We start from the raw sequence: 20,559 nt of genomic DNA, 5'->3' as shown, positions 1-20,559 counted from the left end.
ACGCTTTTCAGGCCCGCGGCGCTGCGGCGGATGTCTTGCATAAACCTTTTCTCTTGTGATACCGTAACTATTTCCTATTTCCTCTTGCTTAAAGCTTCCCCAGCATGCACGGCTGTTGACAACAGGTTTTCAGTATTGTAACTTTTGGTTCGGGTGTTTTTACAACTTTCTCCGTCTTAGTTGCTTTATTTTCAGCAACATTCTGAGAACAATAATGTAATGTTCAATGAGAACGAAAGCTATTGGATGAAAATATTTCTTTTAGGTTGTCTTCTCCTACTGTAGTCATTGTTGCTTTGTTCACTATGATAATAGAGGTTTAGTGGTTCTCTAAAAAAAAGAAAACATTTTTTTTCTTTCACCATTTCTGTTATCTTTTAGCAAATCAACCAAACAGATTTAGTCCAGCGTGAACACTGAACATCGGCACCTCCACCCCTCATGCCCCCACTAGAGACAAGCATGTAAAGATGATGGATGGATGGATGGATGGATGGATGGATGGATGGATGGATGGATGGATGGATGGATGGATGGATGGATGGATGGATGGATGGATGGATGGATGGATGGATGGATGGATGGATGGATGAAATACACGTTTCGCTGGTTCCTTTATTGATTATAGCTGTATTTCTGTAAGTTATGCAGCAGCTGCTTGAGGTTTTTCCAATTAAATTTTCAAAGGATTCAATCCCACATGAGTTTTTGTTTTATACCATTAGATTACAATTTTTACAACCCAGTTCTAAAGTTTCAACATCTTTAAAGAGTGGTCAATCCCAAAGAGCAGCTAAAGTTTTCTTCAAGTGATCCCAGTTACTCTTTAGCTGCAGACGGTAAAGTCCAACTCAGCTGATCAGAGAATGAGTTCACAAGTTTGTGATGAAAATCTAATCAAAACAGAAATCTTCTTAGCAGCTTTAATGTATGTACTGAATATTATGTAAACCACTTTTTCTATATATTTTTAGAAGTTTATGTTTTTATAGAAATTGTACTAGTGTTTATTTTGTATTTTCCTACATTTACAGTGTAATTACCCATGACAAAAACGGTATTACTTTAGCATATGGATTAAGTAGTAATCTATAGGCTTAAAATGAAAGCCATACTCTAATGTTGTAGGCAGCACAGTGAGGCCATTAGGCTTCATTTTCTGGGGAGAAGCCCTGCAGCTGAACTCATCTGATTGTCTTGTTTAATACCTTTGACTTTCCTCTTCCTTCTGAGGATATACTTGACACTTTTATCAAGCACGACCATGTCCATGAAAGCAACCCTGTTTTGTATGAGTTCACAAAGAGGGTAACAGAGAACAAAAAATAAAGTTATCACTTCAAGCTTCATGTGAATACAAATCACATGTCCTAATATTGCTGCAGAGCTTCTATTTGTGCTTTTTATGTGACATCGTGGTTGGGGGGGGGGAGCCTGTACTGTTTGATATTTTCCAAATGTGTTTTAAATGCACAGCATCAGTGGCTGGGATATTAACAAAATGTCATTACTATGAACCACATATATTGGTTAATGTGGTTTCTTTAAACTTGACACCCTGTCTACTTTTGACACAATTATTTTGAATTTGAAGAAAAAAAAAATAGTATCCCTTGAGTTGTTGTCCATTTGAATGCCAGAGTCGACCATTTTGATGCTAATCAATGTTTGATTGGCAAAATTTGTAAATGTTACTACATATTACAAATGTAGCAATATTTGTAATATTTTGCTACATTTTCATCTGGTGTGGTTCCCATCCTCGCCTGTAGTGGCGCTACACCAAGGACCACTGAAGGAAACAACACAGAAACCTCTGAAGAAGACACTGAACACAACTTTGTTCATTACAAATTGTAAACAGAAACGGAGTGCGGTGAAAGTTTATTGGTTCTAATATTTCTCTTTTATCTTTGGGAAATGACCACAAGCCATTTCTCTTGCTAGTGCTAAACACATGTTTGTTATGGTTGTATTTACCCAGAATGCCCTGTGCTATAGTCCACTTCCTACTTTTAGAGTGGTGTCCAGACCCTAAATCTGTCCTGTAGCAGCATTTGTGTCAGAGAAGAAATGACGAGCTGTTTGTAAGCGCTGTACAGAAACTGCAGTAGAACTTAATTGAGTCTTTAATCCAGGTAATAATCTGTGAAACGTTTCCTCTGTGAGATGGATTCATCCTTATATTTTTTGTATTCTTTAAAATTGGAACATTTGCTTTGCATTGGTTATATAACTTTTTGGTATTTCAAGAATTACAGCTTCAATGAAAAGTAGTAATTTTATATAACATTTTGTTTAATAAGGCATTGTAAAAAAAAATGGCTCTGTGGAAGTATCTGTACATTAACTTATGTAACCAAAGTGACTACCAGCAGTCCAGTGTCAGAGAATATTTTAAATACAGACATGGAGATTACACATTCTCATATTTCCGTCCTGCAGTTAACAAAAGTCATTATTGGGAATAATAGATGTCAGATATGACAGTTAAGGATAAAGATAATAATTGTTTCTATGAAGATTTGGACATATTTTCCTCTGTCAGGAAGCAGTTTATGTCGAACTGCAATAACTGTGAAATAATATTTTTCTGCCACCGGTATGTTTTGATTAAACTCAAATTTCTCCACACTGCCTGTAGAAAACACGTGGTTGTATACTGGCCTGTCCTTTGTGTGGGGAGGAACTCTTCAGGGTTTTTCTTGCTTAAAATAATAACCAACAGTACTGGTAATATTTCTTTTTCTGATTTCAATTCCTAATTTAATGCTTCTTTTTTTGGCTAATAGCTATCATTAGCTAAAATAACATTGTTGATTTTTATCACTTTTTGTTTGGCTTTTGATTTTCCCTCTAAACTGCTGCTGTACCTCCAAAATAATTGCTTTGCAGCATGTGGGTTGTTTTAAAGTGCTCCATGAAATCAGTTTTATTCCTTGTTATGAAATTTTGAATCCAGTTAGACTTGAGCTTGAGGGCTTTGGGTCAGAAATAATGGTGTAACTTCTTTTTGTTTTTTCTTTTTTTGTTGTTGTTTTTGCTTACTGTGACTCTAGAAACTGAAAGGATGAAATCTTCAGAGAAACACAATTTGTTTTAGAAAAGCCTCTTTTTTGTAATTAAATGATAATCAGTGCACAAATAATTGGATTTAAAACAAACTTCTTTTTTTTTACCCATTCAGACTAGGCACCAACATCCTTTCTGGAATTAATCTAAACTCATGTGCATGTCATGAGCTATGGTGAGAGGTGGTGAGGGAGATGCTGTAGACCCAGGTAGAGTGACGAAAAATCATGACTTTAATGATAATAATCCATAACAAAGTTCCAAAACCAGGTAGCACAGTCGAGCAGAAGGCTAAAGCTCACGAACTGGTAGCAACTGGAAACACAAAGGAACATCTGAAGGCGCAGACTAGATGTGACACTGTTAGACAATGTTAGACACTGCTACACAAGGTTTGACAAGGATCCGACAAAGACACAGAGACACAGGTGGCATTAAATACACAGAGGGTAATCATGGAACGAGAACCTGGGAACAATCGGGGCAGACGGGACAATACAGAGACACAACAGAACACAGAAAACCAAAGAAACACACAGAAAACCCCCAATCCTGACAGTGGAAGTGTTTTTAACAGATGAAATGTGTCTTGGTTCAGAAGTGGTCTTGGACAACATCCATGGGACATGTTTCAGATTATTTATCAATAAAACTTCTCTTTTCCTTCTACTTTACCACTAAGCTCTACTTTGTGGCAGTAAAGAACATAAAGTCCCCATTAAATAAATCAGAGAATGTGATTTTAGTGTAAGAAAAATATCTAAAATATATAGAGTATAGCTACTTAACCAAGGTACTCTGTGTCAGGAAACATATTTGAAATGCTTTTTCTAAAAATGAAAAAATGGGGAACATTTTGAAAGAGCATGTTTGTATATCAATACTATCTCATCTCCTCACCTGGCCACTTGGAGATTAAAATTTAATGCTATAGCTTATAAATGTCTGTGAAAATATAAATTTATTCAAAAACTGTTTTTTTGTTGGAGCACCAGACATGCTGATGTGAGCAAAACCTTTCTTGGTGCAGATAGAGCATCTGCATTGTTTAGAATGAGATGCATAATAATTACATCAAGTTAATGGTTTGACTGTTGATGGTAGATCTTGTAAAATCACTTGTTAATAATCTATTGACACATGCTGCTGCATCAGCTGTGTGAAAAGACAATGCTGAGTTAAAATTAACTTTAAGGTGTATAGCTTTGAATGCCATTGTAGTTAATGGACATTTTCAGCTCATCATTATATTAAGACACACAATAAACCTAAACACATTGTACTCTATCATATTGTTTGTAATGAAACAATATATATTACTCTTTAATTTAGCATTTTAAATACAGATTTAATAAGTGGTTTCCTTTTGTCATGGCACAAATGCAGAATATTTACAGCTGCCAAAACATTTCTCTACCAAAAATCTCCCATTATTGGTAGAGAAATTTTCAGTCCTCTTCTCAAAGAAAATGGCGTTCACTCCTCTGTTTTTTTCAATTAAATGTTCTTCAGTTCTTTGTGCTTGTAATCAGCATTTCATTTTATTCCCAAGATGCTTCCTTTTTGTTCTGTGGAAAGTGGAAAAAATACTTCCACTTTAAAACTTTGGAAAGACAAGATACGTCTGACAGGTTCGATTTTGATTTTCTAAGAAATGGCGCTGCATGGATTGTAGTCTCCTAAAAGACTTGTCTCTTGTCACAAGCAGAGATAACAAGTGGTTTGGGTGATTTAAGAACCACGAAAGTTAGATATAATAGCGAGATATTACTTGAATCTGTTAGGAGAAAAGGCAAACCATCTGATACCTTATCAAAGAGACCTAGAGGGAATTACTTTGCATAGAGATAAGTGGCCCAAGTAATCAGGTGTTAATATTTATAAGGGAGAAATATCAAAGGAATGGAAAAATAGATGGGTACATGAAAAAGAGATAAAAGTTCTTATTAGGACGTTATCTCTGTATAAAGGTATTTCCAGTTTCTATCAAGATGGATATCAGACATGAATGATGTCTTTTAATAGAATGGCATAATAAAATACACCTTGGTGAAGATGGTCTTATGTGACTTGGATATACCGGGGGAATATTCAGTGGGGAAAAAAAGTGCTTAGCAAAAGCTGCAATGGTGAATTCCAAAATTAACATTTGGCTATGGCACAAATTGCTTTAAGGAAGAGGCCTGACTGTGACTTAGAAAAGAGTCATTTTACAATAAAAAAAAAAGAAAAAAAGAACAGTTTTAAAAAGTTACTTTTCCAAAACAGACTAACATTCCTGTGGTTTAACATCCTTTTCAAAAGATGGCAAAAAATGTTGGAGTCAGTAAAATCTTCATAGTGCATGTGTTGCTGCACATTGCAGGTAAATTGACTAAATAAAAAGCAACTACATTTTTTTCTCACAACAAAAAAATATTTTTTTGGAAAAAAAATGTGGCATGGTACTCTCTTAGAACAGATGTTAAAAAAATAACACAAAAAATGTTATTACCTTTAATGCACATTTGTGTTCATTTTAACACACAATGTGTTAGTGTGAACACAACATTCTATTGTGTCAAAATGACACATTTTAACACATTTGTTGATTTCAATTACACAATAGTTGTGTTAAAACGACATATTAGTTGTGTCAATAAGGACACAACATGTGTTGCTTTTAACACATCTGTTTTAAGATATATATGTTGTTGTTACACAACCCCCCTCCCCTTTTTTTTCTACTTCCCCTTCTGAGATGGGGAGATGTGCTACCAGCTCTCCGTCTAACGGGTGAATTGAGTTTCCTAAACCTGCTGGGATTTACCCTGCCCAGACCTGAAGTAAACTCTGATTAAGCTGGCGTCAAGAAAGACTCACCTGGTTTCTGATGACCTCCATCCAGATGTCCCACCCGTCTTTCCCCCGTGAATTAGCCAGACTGAGCAGCCTACAGTCAACTAGCTTCACAAGGCACACCTGTTAACGGTCGCTCCTTCTCTTTTTATTACAATGTGCACTTGTTACTGAACCAGGTTGGTTTTAGTGACTCGGGCGAGTCCCAAGGATGTTGTTTTAGTTTTGGGCTAAAAGCAACCTATAAAACAATTTCCACTTTTTCCTCCCCAGAATCAAACTTCATAACTATGTTATGACCATCAAAGAACTCTAAGGTGACTCATTAATTGAATGTCCACAACATCTTTTAGATTTTCTTAATGCTAATTATTTTATCAGTAAGGCAATTTTGCAAGGGTCAGTACAGCTTAATTCAGTAGCAGAAATAATCAAATAAGTAAAATCAATCATCTAGGCTATCTTTCCCTAATGCTGACACTGAGAACTAAAAAAGGGAACCTTTGAGAGAGACGGATGGAGTTTGGCATTTTGAACCCCAGAACTGGCCTGATGATGAAGGTGTTGTAGCAGGAGGAGGAGGTTGATCGACGAAGGCAGGGATCTCTGCAGGTCTGATGAGCTTTCGTCTCTGCTTTGATGGTGAGGTCACACAAGACTTGAGTGCTGGCATGAAGAGTACTGACTTAGAGCAGCAGGTCTCGGGTCTTAGGGTGACTTCCTCTTGTGCGTAGCGGTCCTCAGCTTCTTATCTTGTGGGTCTGTAGCTCCCTTCTCCTCGTCTCATGATCTTTCTGGTCCGTTGAGGTGTAGAGGTGTTCTTTGACTTTATTCTTTGTCTTTGCCTTTGTCTTTATCTTCATCTTTGCCTTGGTCTTTGTCTTTGCGGTCTGAACCCAGCTGATGAGAGAAGTGCAATTTGAAGCCACATATTGACGGCTGACGGGTTGGTCCTCGAGTGCAGAACAGTCATCGACTCTGTGGCCTCAGCTCTTCTTCAGCTGCAGAGTTCTTTGTCCATCTTGATCTTGGCTCAAAGCTGCCTGTAGGATCCAACCAAAGGTTCCTCTTTTACACTCACCTTTTATAGGGTTTATCCACCCTTTTGGTGTGTTTGCATTGGCTAGCACTGTTGCTGTGCTTGTTTTATTAGCTGACTGCTTGGACAGATGATCTCATATCATCACCGTCTTGGAGACATGATGTCTGTTCTTATGACTGATGGTTGCTCAACAGACCTCCTACGTCTGTTGCCTGTCCAACCTTTTCTTTAGAAAATGTAAGTTGTTCAGTTTGTTACAAAATAAGTCGTTGCTCCTTTGTGCTCTCCTGTTGGTTCCTCTTTTCCCCTATCCTTTCACCTACCATCGACCTCCAACACAACATCAGTGATCTTTAATTACAGTTACACATTTTACATAATCTCAAGTTCAATGTCAAAATCACATTTACAACCTTTTAAGTTTCTTTTTGATTCAGCATTCATTTATGATAACCAGAATTTATTAGTTACTCTTATAATCATAATGTGAGTTGTTACAGACGGTGTTCTGAAAAGAAACCAAGAATAATCCATTATTGTAATTATTTGATACCAAAATTACAGTTATTGTTTTACTTGCAAGTATTTCCATAAGTGTAAGAGTAAGTGTAAGTATTCTTATAATTAAACCAATATTAATTTAAGTGTTTTACTTTAGGTCTTATTCAATTACTCAAAATGTTTTGATTTTATTCTTTAACCCTTTAATGCTCTGAAATAAGGAGTAGTCTGAACTATGTTTACACATATGCAGTCTGGAAACTTACTACTTCTTTTGTCAGACAGCCTGTTCCCAGATAGCACATGATGTTAAATCAACGTTGAAAAATAGTTAGAATCGTTGATTTTTGGTTGAAGTCGACAAATGACGGTGGATCAACCATCAAACAACCATCCAATCAAACCGTTGAAACTGTGACATTGAATCAACGTTGTTTTGTGGTTGAAATCTGATCACTGAAATGCCGAAGTCTGATTAATGGTTGATTTTTGGTTGAAGACGACAAATGACGGTGGATCAACCATCAAACAACCATCCACCTCTAGCCAAGTAACCAATGTTGAAACTGTGTCATTGAATCAATGTTGTTTTGTGGTTGAAATCTAATGACTGAAATGTTGATGTCTGATCAACATCTGATCAATATTGAATCAATGTCAGATGTATTGCCGCACCCCTTCCCCTCCTCTCCTCCTCATCAGCGCTCTGGGTCAGAGCATTTTATTACTGAGCGGGGGTTATCACATTTAAATTAACCACTGCAGAGGATAGTCGGTGGTGATTCCTTTCTGTACATTTTCTTACTTGTTCATAACAATTCTCACTGACTGTGTGTGTGTGTGATATTGACACAAAAACATCTACAACTTACTACAAGGAGTGGAGGGGTCCACCCCCACCGTTTACATGAGTGGGATGTCCCAAACACACAGCTGCTTTGCTGTTGGCTTGTTGGAAAATATGTTAATTCAATGTTGAATTATCATCACAAAGGTTGCATGTTTGGTTGAGGTCGACAACTGATGGTGGATCAACTATAAAACAACCATTCAATTCTAGCCAATTAACTAATGTTGAAACTGTGTCATTGAATCAATGTTGTTTTGTGGTCGACATCAAATAAATGAAATGCCAACGTCGAATCCAGTGTGTTTCAGCACTGGTCCTCCAGGCCCTACAAGTTTTAGGCATTTCCCTAATTCAACACACATGATATTAATTGAAGTCTGATTAACGGGGTTTTGCTGAACTGAAAAAACGCAGGTCAGTTTGATTGACGTCAAGGTTTGGGGAAGAACTACCCAGATAGCACACGATGTTAATTTAATGTTGAATTATGATCACAAAGGCTGCATGTATGGTTTCAGGTCAACGACAGAAGCTGGATCAACCATCAAACAACCATTCAATTCTAGCCAATTAACATTCATTGATTGAAATGCCACATCGAATCCAGTGTTTTTCAGCACCGGCACCAGGCACACTGCCCTGCAAGTTTTAGCCATTTCCCTAATTCAGCACACATGATATTAATTAACATTTGATTAACAAGGTTTTGCTGAACTGAAAGCATGCAGGTCAGTTTGCCTTGAGGATAAGGTTTGGGGAAAAACTAGTAATCAAAGTGTTCAGGTGTTTTTTGCACCCCTCACCACCGCCTGCCATTCAAACGCCCAACCCCCTTCCCTCCACCCGCCAAAAACACACACACACCTCTTTCCCCCCACCTGGGCCCATCTACCCCTCAATCGGGTGAAACAACGTTAATTTTAAGTGAGGGTTTTTCATTTTTCACATTTTAAAAGATTGTTTTGGCTAGTGGCCTTTATTTGATAGTTAATTGACAGGAAGGTGGGTAATGAGAGAAGGGGGGTAATGCAGCAAAGGTTGCCAAGGTCAGGAATTGAACCTGTGACAGCTGTGTTGATTGTGGTTTGTGCTTAACCCCTGCGCCACCACAGCACAACCCCTTTTAGGTGAGGGTTAATCACGTTTTAACTATGTGTTGACAACACTGAGTTGTGATTCCGTTCTGTACCCAGATTCACTAGCGGAACAAGTCAGCGTTGGGCCAGGGGGCGGGGCTAATTACCGGACCCCTAACGAATCACCAGGCCCCTGATGTTTATCGCCTGCGCTACCAGAAACTGTTGAGCGAGGGGCGGGGAGGTTGGTCTGCGTTTTTTGGTTGATCTTTACCCAGGAAACACATCGGCTAAACCGTGAGTGAAACGGTCACTGGGACTGACTAGTATATATTCCATTGAGGGAAAGTAACTTTAACATTAAATAGACCTTTCTCAACAGGCGGTAGACTTTCTCAGTCTATAATCAGATATTTAAGCCCCCCCCCCCCCCCCCCCATAGTTCTGCGCCTGCCCAGATTGCACATGATGGCAATTCAACATTGAATTAACATCTTTTGCCAACAAGCCAACAGCAAAGTGGCTGTGTGTTTGGGACATCCCACTCATGTAAATGGTGGGGGTGGACTGCTCCACTCCTTGTAGTAAGTTGTAGATGTTTTTGTGTCAATATATCACACACAAATGGTCAGTAGGACTTTTTTATGAAAAAGAAAGAAAATGTACAGAAATGAATCTTCACCCACTATCCTTTACAGAGGTTAATTTAGAATGTAATACCCCCCACTCACTAATAAAATGCTCTGACCCAGAGCTCTGATGAGGAGGAGTGGAGGGGAAGGGGTGTGGCAAAAGAGCTGACATTGATTCAACATTGATTCAACATTGATCAGTCGTTGATCAGACATTAGCATTTCATTCATTAGATTTCAACCACAAAACAACATTGACTCAATGACACAGTTTCAACATTGGTTACTTGGCTGGAGTAACCAATGTAACTATAATTCAATGTTGATTTACCGTTGTGTGCAATCTGAGCAGTTTGTTGGATCCCTCATCACCTCCTAATCTCCCCCTACTTCCTCCCAAACCTCCCCCACCCAGCCGCTCCTCCCAACCTTCTCCTCTTTACCCCCTCTCATTCCTTCTTCCCTCCCCCTCCTTGAGCTCTGGGTCAGAACATTTTATTTCTAGGTGGGGGTTAATCATGTTTCAAATTAAGCACTACATGTTGAGAACAGTGGGTTGTGATTCCTTTCTGTACATTTTCTTACTTGTCTGTAAATATTATTACTGACTGTGCATAATGTGTTGACACAAAAACATCTACAAGTCTGTACTAGGAGTTGTACAGTCCACCTCCCCAATTTTACACTTGTGGTTTGTCCCAACCAAACAGCCACTTTGCTGCTGGCTTGTTTGCTACCGGCTTCTGAATTGAATTCTCCGCTGAGGACTTTTATGGTAAGTTTTTCAATATTACTTTGATCTTAAATGTGTTTATTGAAAAATAAGGGCATTGTTTTGTGCCCATAGTAATCCTGGTTATTTTGGGGCAAAACGGATATTTTTAATAATTGAGGTCATGTCTCCTTTTGTATTATTTTCATCCTACCCACCACTCCAGGCCTAAGTATGAAATCCTGCGAGATTTTGTGGGATTTGAGTTTTTAAAATAGGGCGGGGCCTATTGTTTGGTCTGGGAGAACATGTGGTGGACAAGGAAGTGTAAGGCTGGCTGGTCCAGGTGGGCTTTAAATTGTTGTGATAGTAATCACTTGTTTTTAACTTTTTATTATGATATGCTTAGGGTCGTGCTTAAATGAGCCTCTGTACCAGAACAGCTGAGTTGGATGATTACATGACCGTCTGCAGCCATCAAGAAGTGCAGAAGGTTGTTAATCATCCACAGATTCAATCCAGGTGAGGCAGAAGGGAAACACTTAACATGTAAGGCAGGTGAAACACTGAACTAAACCTGCTAATGATTAATTTAGTCTGTTGATTCTTGGATTGGTAACTGGTTAAATTGAACTGGACTATTGTTACTTGTGTGGGATCTTTAATAGCATATAGACACTTTTTAAGGAATTTAATCAACTTATTTGGAAATATTTGTAGTTGATGGAAGATTGAACCAGCTATTTGATCGAAGTTTATTCTGTATAAATTATAATTTTTCCAACTACACTATAAATCACCTTTTGTTCGATTTATTTGTCTCTGGTGTGTTAAATAAACCTGATCCTCCCTGAGTTTTATTGTTAGGTTTTCTGATAAACAGCCCTTTATTTTAAATATTGATTTAATATCAATATCATAAATCCTACACTATACTGCAGCTTGATGGGTAAATGCAGTTGTATATGTAAACATTAAGATAAATATTAATGAAAGATTAAGATATTAATTTAACAGTGAGTGCACATGGGGAACTATATGGTTTGTATTTGTTCTCAGACCTGTAACCAGTACACTGTTTAATCTTTCATTGTGTTTCAGAACTTTTCAAATGTTTATCATATTTCTAACTGGCACCTTCCTCACTTTTATTTTTTTCAGCTGTTGCTCTGCAGTTTGACCGAAAGCTGACTCTTGAGGACTGCAGCAAAATTGTCCAGAAGTGGCTTCATTACGCACCAGAACGAGAGGAAAACATCACAAGGAATCAAAGTGACACCAACCAGAGTCAAACTGGGGTTACCACAACTTGTACTGTTTCCCTACTTCATACAGTACAAAGCTTAACTTCATGGACTCTGTTCTTCTGTGGACAACAGACTGTTGTTTTGACAGTGAAAAAGGAATCAAATATGTTTAAAGATCTGTCCCTCTTTTCTTAAATAAAATGTTATATCAAACCCATGTTGTCATTTTTAACCTTTTGTACACAGTCTACCCATCATCTGCCAATAATACAGTGTTTAACACCAGTGAAGAAACTTTTAGTGGCATGTTATGATGTAGACCTATCAGACGTAAAATGTACATAAATCCTTAGCTTTCATTCAATATAAAAACAACCCAAATCTGCATGTACATCCACAGTCAAATGAGTGTTGAATCAACATTGATTCAATGTAGAATCAACACAAATCTGCATGCAGATCCACGTTCAGATGATGGTTGAATCACCATTGATTCCTAACTTATTCAATGTAGAATCAACACAAATATGCATGCAGATCCACAGTCAAATGAGTGTTGAATCAACATTGATTCAATGTAGAATCAACACAAATCTGCATGCAGATCCACGTTCAGATGATGGTTGAATCACCATTGATTCCTAACTTATTCAATGTAGAATCAACACAAATATGCATGCAGATCCACAGTCAAATGAGTGTTGAAACCACATTGATTCAATGTAGAATCAACCGAAATCCGGATGCAGATCCATGTTCAGATGATGGTTGACTCAACATTGATATAATGTAGAATCAACATTGATTCATAACTGATTCAATGTACTATCAACACAAATATGCATACAAGTTGACATACAGATGATGGTTGAATCAACATTGATATAATGTCAGTTATGGTTGAAACCCTAACGTTGATTCAACATACAAGTCACCGACCACTTTCAATGTTGTTTCAATGTCAGTGTTCAACGTTGATTCAATGTTTCTGGCTGACATTGATTCAATGTTGTTTCAATCATTCTGTGCTATCTGGGTTGTTACTGTTCCATGACTCTCTTTCTGCCTGATTATGATTTTTTATGATTAAATAGAAAAAAGTAGAATTAAAACAAAGTTTGCAGGACACAATAACAAGACACACAACAAGATTAATTTTATTACAGTCTGACTCTACTGTTGGGTCTTGATGTCACCTGTGTAATTCATTTTAAAGCTAACTTTATTTATTGATACTATTCAATCAATCAATCAAATTTGATTTGTATAGCACATTTCAGCAGCAAGGCATTTCAAAGTGCTTTGCATAATTAAAATAAAAACAGCATGTGACATTGAATAAACAATGAGAAAGAGAGACATTTTGAAAAAGATTAAAAAAGATAAAAACATTAAAACCCGCACCCCTTTTAGGACTTCAGTTAAACGTTGTTTAACTGGGGCTCTAACCCTCTGGGACTTTAGTCAAAAACACCGTTTGACAAGGACTCCAACCTCTAGGTTTTTAGTTTTACTATTAAACTAAAATCTCCAGCATGGGGATCTAGGCTTTTCTTGACACTCCCTCCTCGAGGTCAGACCTTTCACATGCTGGGAGCCCAACACCCTCCTGCAGGTCTGCGTCCTCATCCCATGGAAAGAGAAGATGGTCGTCTGGGATGTGAAGATGCAGATCCTCAGTCGTCACAAAGGACTCAGCAGTCTTCAAAACTCCATATCTCTCTCTCTCTGTATATATATGTGTATATTTATACATATATATATATATATATATATATATATATATATATATATATATATATATATATATATATATGTATATATGTGTGTGTGTGTGTGTGCGTGTGTGTGTGTGTGTGTATAATCTACCATCCATTTGCTTTTTACCCAGTTGTGAATTTTAAATTTGTCTTTAATATTATCTGATTTGTCAGAGAGCAGTTGTTGTGAAACTAATTTGAATCAAAGACAAAATGATTTAAAGTTGACCTCTGAAACTTTCTTTAGCACTTATATTAGCAATTTGCACCATTAGTGTCACTAGCTGTAAACATCAACCTTTGTAGGTCTGGAGACTGTAGACTTTCATCTAACTAAAGTTTCTTAAAGATTGCCAACATTTCCAAATGCAGTATGGTTGATAACAGACCAAAACTGCAAAGTATTGAAGAACAACTTTGCATGTCTCCATAAAAACACTTACCTTTTAAAGTTCTGCTTGCAGCTCTCATCTTTACTGTCTTGTCACCCTACTGACACTTAAAACAAAAAACTTCAAATCTTTACTTAATATTTTTGACTAAAACATTGTTGATGTCAACATAACCCGATATGGACAATCCCAGTGGGAGAAAAATGTAACATTCTTAAATTTTCCTGACTGGTCAGGAACAGTGGAGACAAAAATCTGCCCATTTCTAGTTGCTTAGCTAAATAAAACTTCTCAACATTAGTTTCAGTGTAATGACTGACTGGTTCAAAAGCACCAGGTAACAGAAGCCAGGTAAACTTCAGCAGCAGAAGATCCAACTTCACCATCTTTTAAATTACCTGCTAAGGAAATGCCTTCTTCTTGACATTATCATTATTATTATTATTATTATTATTATTATTTATTTATTTCTTCATTCAAGAGTCTAATAGTACTTCAGAGTTCATTTGGTGAGAATAAGACGTTTTTTTTTTTCTTAAATGTCAATATCTGAATAAAGCACTCATTTAAAAAAGCACTAACACCTTGCATGGAAATGTGGAGGGAATCTGTCAACCAATCATTTATTTATCAAGAACATGTAGGTTAGCTATGACTGCGCTGTAAGATCTCAGGTTCTGTAAACATCTTTGTTTATTTGACATGAGCTGTTGGCGTTCTTGTAGTCTTCATGGCTTAAAGACAAAAAGTCTTTAGGCATCCCTTTGTTCTTTGTACTTTTCTGTCAAACGGATCTTGATCAAGACTTCTCCAGGTTTTTCAATGTTTCTTTGAAAGTTTCTTGTCTCTTCACTCATTTTCAGTTGTGTCCTCTGGTCTGAAACATTGTCAGAGGAACTTATCTTTAGGATTGATTTCACTCTGACCCATGAATTATTCAGGTCATAAAAAAAACCCGCAAAACTTTGCAAAGAATCAAACTGGATCTTTAGGCGCTTTGTTACCAGCAGCTTATCACAAAGATGTATTTTTTAATCATTTATTTTGATGACTCTTTTTTAAAAATACCAAAGAAAAAATACTTTAGAGAAAATACAATTTTAGCAACAACAAGGGAATTTCTAAAGAGATGCTGTCTGAAAAGCTTGCATAAAGCAGAGGAATGATTCACCTCTCAGGTTTCAGGTCGTTGCTGATTTTCAAGTGTATAGATTTTGACTCTTAGATACAGTTTATCCTTTATGGATAGTTCTTAACCTGTTGAACAAACACCCATTGTTTTTGCTTCAAACTGGGAACTATGAAATGAAACAAAGTAGAATTGTGACCCAATATTTTTGGTTAGAGAAAAAACTAAAGGGAATCTTCTCAATCTTCAACAAAGGTTTTTAAACCTTATGATCTGATCACACTTTATTGATCCTTTTCCATGAGATGAAATTGATGGTGATTCTTGCCTGAATGGCCCCCTGGGAGAGCCCCTCTGTCTGCCACCCACCCAGTTCAAATCAGATTCTGGACGGCTATCCAGAGCTGCATTTCCATTACCTGTAGAATTGCACAAATTGAATGATGAAAATCAATCTGCTTAATGGAAACACAGCAGTTTCAAAAAACTTCATGTTTTTTGATAAAAAAAAAATTTCTGCAAGGAAGAAGTGTTTTTTCAGCAGTATTGAAAAAGATACTGCCAATGAATTTTGCAAAACTGCAATGGAAATTTTTTTTTCACATCACACGAGTCACATAATCAACAACCAGATGTTACTACTGGCAAAAACCATGAAAAAGATGGCAGGAAGTGGTTGGAGGATGAGTGTGCAGCTGATTCCACCAGAGGTCTCAGAGCATCACACTTCATATTATGTCCTGTTTCATTCCAACGTGTTGAATTCATATAGACTGAGGTTTATCTACATTTGTAACAGAAGCCCAGCGTGTATAAATGACCCCACTAAATGTGCCTTAGGTGTCCATAGTTTAACCAGTGATTAGGGTTGGAAACTGTATACTGGGTCAGACCAAACTCTTGTGTTAAATCAGCTTAGCATAAGATCAGGTCACATTTGACAAAAAAAAAGAGATTTACAAAACAAACTGGGTTCCCTTTAGCAGTGCGGTTTTTAGGAAGCTTAAAGAATTATGGATCCAGTCCACTTCAAAAGATTACAAGAAAGCGTGACTTCTTAACAGAATAGTGTTTAGAAATAATTGGTGGTTTAAAACTTTTACACAGGAACAACATAGCATCACACTCTGCCTGTTTCCCATAACCTACCAGGCAAAAACATGGCAACCCAGATTCATTTCAATCACAACGTCTGGTAAATGACAGAAGAAACGTCCCCTGACACCGCACAAAGCTGGATTTTCATTTCTTTTTTTTTTAAATGTTCCATCAAAAGAGGAACGAATAAATGGAAATGCATATGGGTTGGTGATACTTAATGTCATTAAAGTTGAAAAGTAATCATCTCAGGCTGCCTCTGAAGTGTGGACTGCCAAATGTATTTGGCTTTCTGCAGGTCTGATTAAACAAACCAAGCAGAAAGTTGCTATTAAAGCCCAGCAGACATATTGAATTGCATTGGATACATCAAACGATGCGATTGCTCTGGCTGCTTTTAAATCTTCTCAAAGAATATTTGCTTTGTCTGCTTTTGTCTTTCATACATTGCTCATAGAAAATGTTTTTTATTGTTACATGTCAAACTTAGAAAAGAGTATAAATATTTCTAGGACTGAACCAAAAAAAAAAAAAAAAAAAGAAAAGAAATCTTGGCAAGTGAAGAAATCTTTCTAGTTTTTGATCCATCCTGTCAGGTTTGAAATGATTATCATTAATTAGAATAACACCCCTAGTGCCAGAGCAAGAATAAGGAATGGCACATTACTTCACCATATTGAAACACCACAATAGTTTTTGGACAATGTGAAGAATTTCCTGTTGCTTTGCCTCTGACTTTGTATAATGATGTAAACGGTGAACACACCAAAGCTTGACAATCTGTTGAGTCTGACTTTAAAGTAACAAAGTCATTCCTGGCTTGCTATGTGTTAGCATAATGAACAAATAAAGACAACTTCATGAGCTAGCCAGAACATTCTGACTTAAAAATGTTGAAAAAGCCTAAACTTAATGGAAAGAAAACCCTCACAGAGTGACGTTTACGATACATTTAATTTGTAAACACTGTCAGAATATTGTGAATCATTAGCCGCTGGTGATGTTAACATTAGCATCTTCTTTGCAGCTTCCTGGTTGGCATTTGTTCACCTCTATTTCAAAATCTAAAATAAATAGATTTACCAGGATGGAACAAGATTGTTCTACATTGACCACAGATTCTTCAGAAAGTAGTTTGAGATTTACCAAACTTTTTATTAGTAAAACGGGATAGAGTTTTTGTGGCTAGCTGAACATAGTGTTGGAGCCTTCACAGCTACTTTTCTTTTTTTGTTTGCAACTCTCTATAACAATATAACAAGATACAAAACTTGTAAAAAATGTCCCCTCTCTGTTTCTTCTACATGACATCAAACATCTGATGAGGTGTTTCCATCTTACTGCTACGACTTTTCTCATTTAAACGAGAATATATTTAGGTTTTAATGAGCTATAAATCTATGTATAGTAAACGATATTAAACTCATGAGCCTTATATCTCCTTTCACTTTGTTATTGGCTTGTATTGATAATAGTACATATTATTATTATTATTATTATTATTATTATTATTATTATTATTATTTTCTTCCAGATATGAAGGTACAGAACTAGCAGTGTTGAACTAGGCTAGGCAATGTTGAATTAAGAAATAACTTGTGAAGTCAAAATGTTAAAAAAAAGGGACTAAATTTAAAAAAATCTAAAATATTTAAGCCAAAAATAATTTTGAATTTTGTTGGAATCTTGTTCACACAAATTCTCACTGAGTAAATTGACTTACAGCTCCACTCACAACAGGAAAACGCTTCTATTCAACCGTTTCCTTTCCTTTTCCTTTTTTTTTTGGTCACTTGTTCTGAAGCGAAGCCTCTGCTGAGAAAATGGCCCAAAGTGTGAAGAACATTGAACTAACCTGTCAGAGTCTGACCGTTGCACTGTGGCATATATTCCTTTAATAGACTGTTGAGAGCCAAACTGCTGTGGAGTTGGACTGTATTAAAGTGGCCCAACCGGCAGTTACAGGAAGCCCTACTGCTACTTTTGATGTATGACAACGCTGCTTGGCTCATTGTTTTGTTTGGATCACATGTTTACTGTCTGTGAGTGGAATCGTGTTGTTGAGAAGAATGTCTTCTATATTGTACCACCACAGGCAGAGTGCTGCAAAAACCAGGTTACAGAGGTGGACATTTCAGAAATCTGTCTTCATTTGACATTTTTCTGTCTTTCTGGATTGGCCAAATGTATATTAGAAAAACTCCATGCAGCATGTGTGTGTAGAGCATGCCTGTGGTCTGTTATGACATTCAAGATAAAAAGTACATAAAAAGCGACAATTGTTAACTTCCATTGCCTGACTTAATATTTCCTCCAACTAGAGGCCTTTTAATTGATGGTGATGGTCATTACTTGAATAAATCCAACAAGACAAATTTCCTCATAGCTAATTTTAGAAAATAGAAATAATGAATGCATGCTGTCAGGTTTCCTACTGATGCATACATCATGTGTAATCATTGCTTTAAGAAATTTTGCCAAATAATCTGGTAAAAAGCCATAAAATATATCCAACCTTTAGCCTGACAATGTGCTGAAAAGTTACATCAGAAGCATTCTTACATTTTTTATGTTGGTGCAAGCGCATTTTGAAGTATTGCATTAAATATGTTGATGGAAATGAACATTTGAATTTAGTTCCTCATTTTAATACAAATTTAACAGTTTTTGGCTTTCTGAAAAAGCTTAAACATAAATAAAATCATAATCAAATTTAAATTGATATTATTATGATCAGATACACTCACTGACAAACAGGTGTGTGCATGTGTATGGGTGTGTGTGTGTGTGTGTGTGTGTGCGTGTGCATGTGTGTGCACACACTAGGGCTATATTTAGCTTCCGCTTGGTAGGTTTGAAGAAGATTCACATTTAACCTTTTGCTCAGACACGTTCCTCCCTGGGCGTTCTAATTCTGTTCGTCTTTAATTAATGACTGTGCTGCTAATTAGAGACTGTGCAACTCTTTCATACCCTTCAACAGACTCTCACCTATTATCAGCTTTTCATCTCTTAACTTTGAGAATAGTTTTTCCCCCTTCTGTGCCTTTCCATTAGGAATACTAAGTGTGTGAAATGTGTGAAAAGAAATTTCAGAAAGAAGAGTTTGTTGGACAAAATAACAGTCATGATAATACTAGAATTAGGACTTTATTGGTGTTTAAGGTCATACAATAAGAAGAATATGCTTGCCTACTAGTTAGAATTATGATGGTGCAGTTATTAGTACCAGAGGGTCCCGGGATTGAGTCCAGACTGAGGATAGTTTGTTTGGATTTGCGTAATCTCCCCGTGGATGCTTAGTATTTTTGTTCAGTTCAAAGTTAAAGATACTAGTGATCATTAAAAAGTGCAGAGCTAGCAAATGTAATCCTTCACACCAACACTTCATTATTTTTTCTAATCTTTGTCAATAAACATATTAATGTAAAAAGTTGCAGTAGACTTGGTGTAATAAAAAGGTTTAGAGACCATGAAGACCCACGATTGTAACAGCCTACTTTAACTGTTTAAACACAAATATACCTTGGTGTTTGAACACCAAATTATACAGACACTGTCCATATAATTTAATACAGACAGTGGAAACTTGGACTGGTGAAATTCTTGAAAATTTTATCAAATGTTTTATCTATTGATATTGATGTCAATTTAGTAATAGAGCACTTTAAAAACAGCTATTAACTGCACCAACGTGTTGTACAGTATGTATAAAATTGGTGACATGTTTATTGTAATGTATATTGTTATTAATTCATTGTCCAGATCTTGTAGAAACCATCTAAGCTCTTCTGAAGAAGCTAACATCTACAGTCTGGTTTGTCTTTCGCTCTGGGTGTAAAACCAATGAGTGCTGAGGCAAATGGACGACGCTCCTGGACTGGCTGCTGTCCAAACATTGGCCAGTAGCATGTGAAGTAGAACTTTCAATAGTCAGGAGTTCACTGTCTAGAAATCTACTGAACTTCAAGCAAAGGCTAAATTTAATTTAGTCATGTCTATGACGCAATAGAGCTTTGTGTTTATGTGAAGTTCCTGCTCCTGCACATATTGAGCCTCTAACAGCTGAAATCAACTACCTTGGTTTGGGGGAGGCTATGCAGACATTCTGACAAATTGTAAGATTTTTTTTCAGGTTTTTTTAGCAGCATGGTTGATATCATCTGTCAGCCAGGTGATGTGGCCTGATGGATGTGACAAAGAAAAACTT

General features: G+C 36.7%; 1 long non-coding RNA gene across 1 annotated transcript; it reads left to right on the top strand.

Annotated features, from left to right (window-relative positions):
• The first annotated feature begins 10,288 nt into the window (after positions 1-10,288).
• On the top strand, positions 10,289-12,183 carry LOC148155242 (uncharacterized). The gene is made up of 2 exons (XR_015765475.1): positions 10,289-11,245; positions 11,885-12,183. It is a non-coding gene; the product is annotated as an uncharacterized LOC148155242 (long non-coding RNA).
• The last annotated feature ends 8,376 nt before the right edge of the window (positions 12,184-20,559 follow it).

This window comes from Poecilia mexicana, unplaced genomic scaffold (assembly GCF_051168715.1).
Source record: "Poecilia mexicana isolate PSO_F unplaced genomic scaffold, ASM5116871v1 scaffold_15, whole genome shotgun sequence".
Taxonomy (NCBI): domain Eukaryota; kingdom Metazoa; phylum Chordata; class Actinopteri; order Cyprinodontiformes; family Poeciliidae; genus Poecilia; species Poecilia mexicana.
The sequence above is the reverse complement of the archived record's forward strand: the minus strand, read 5'-3'. Positions and strand labels throughout refer to the sequence as shown.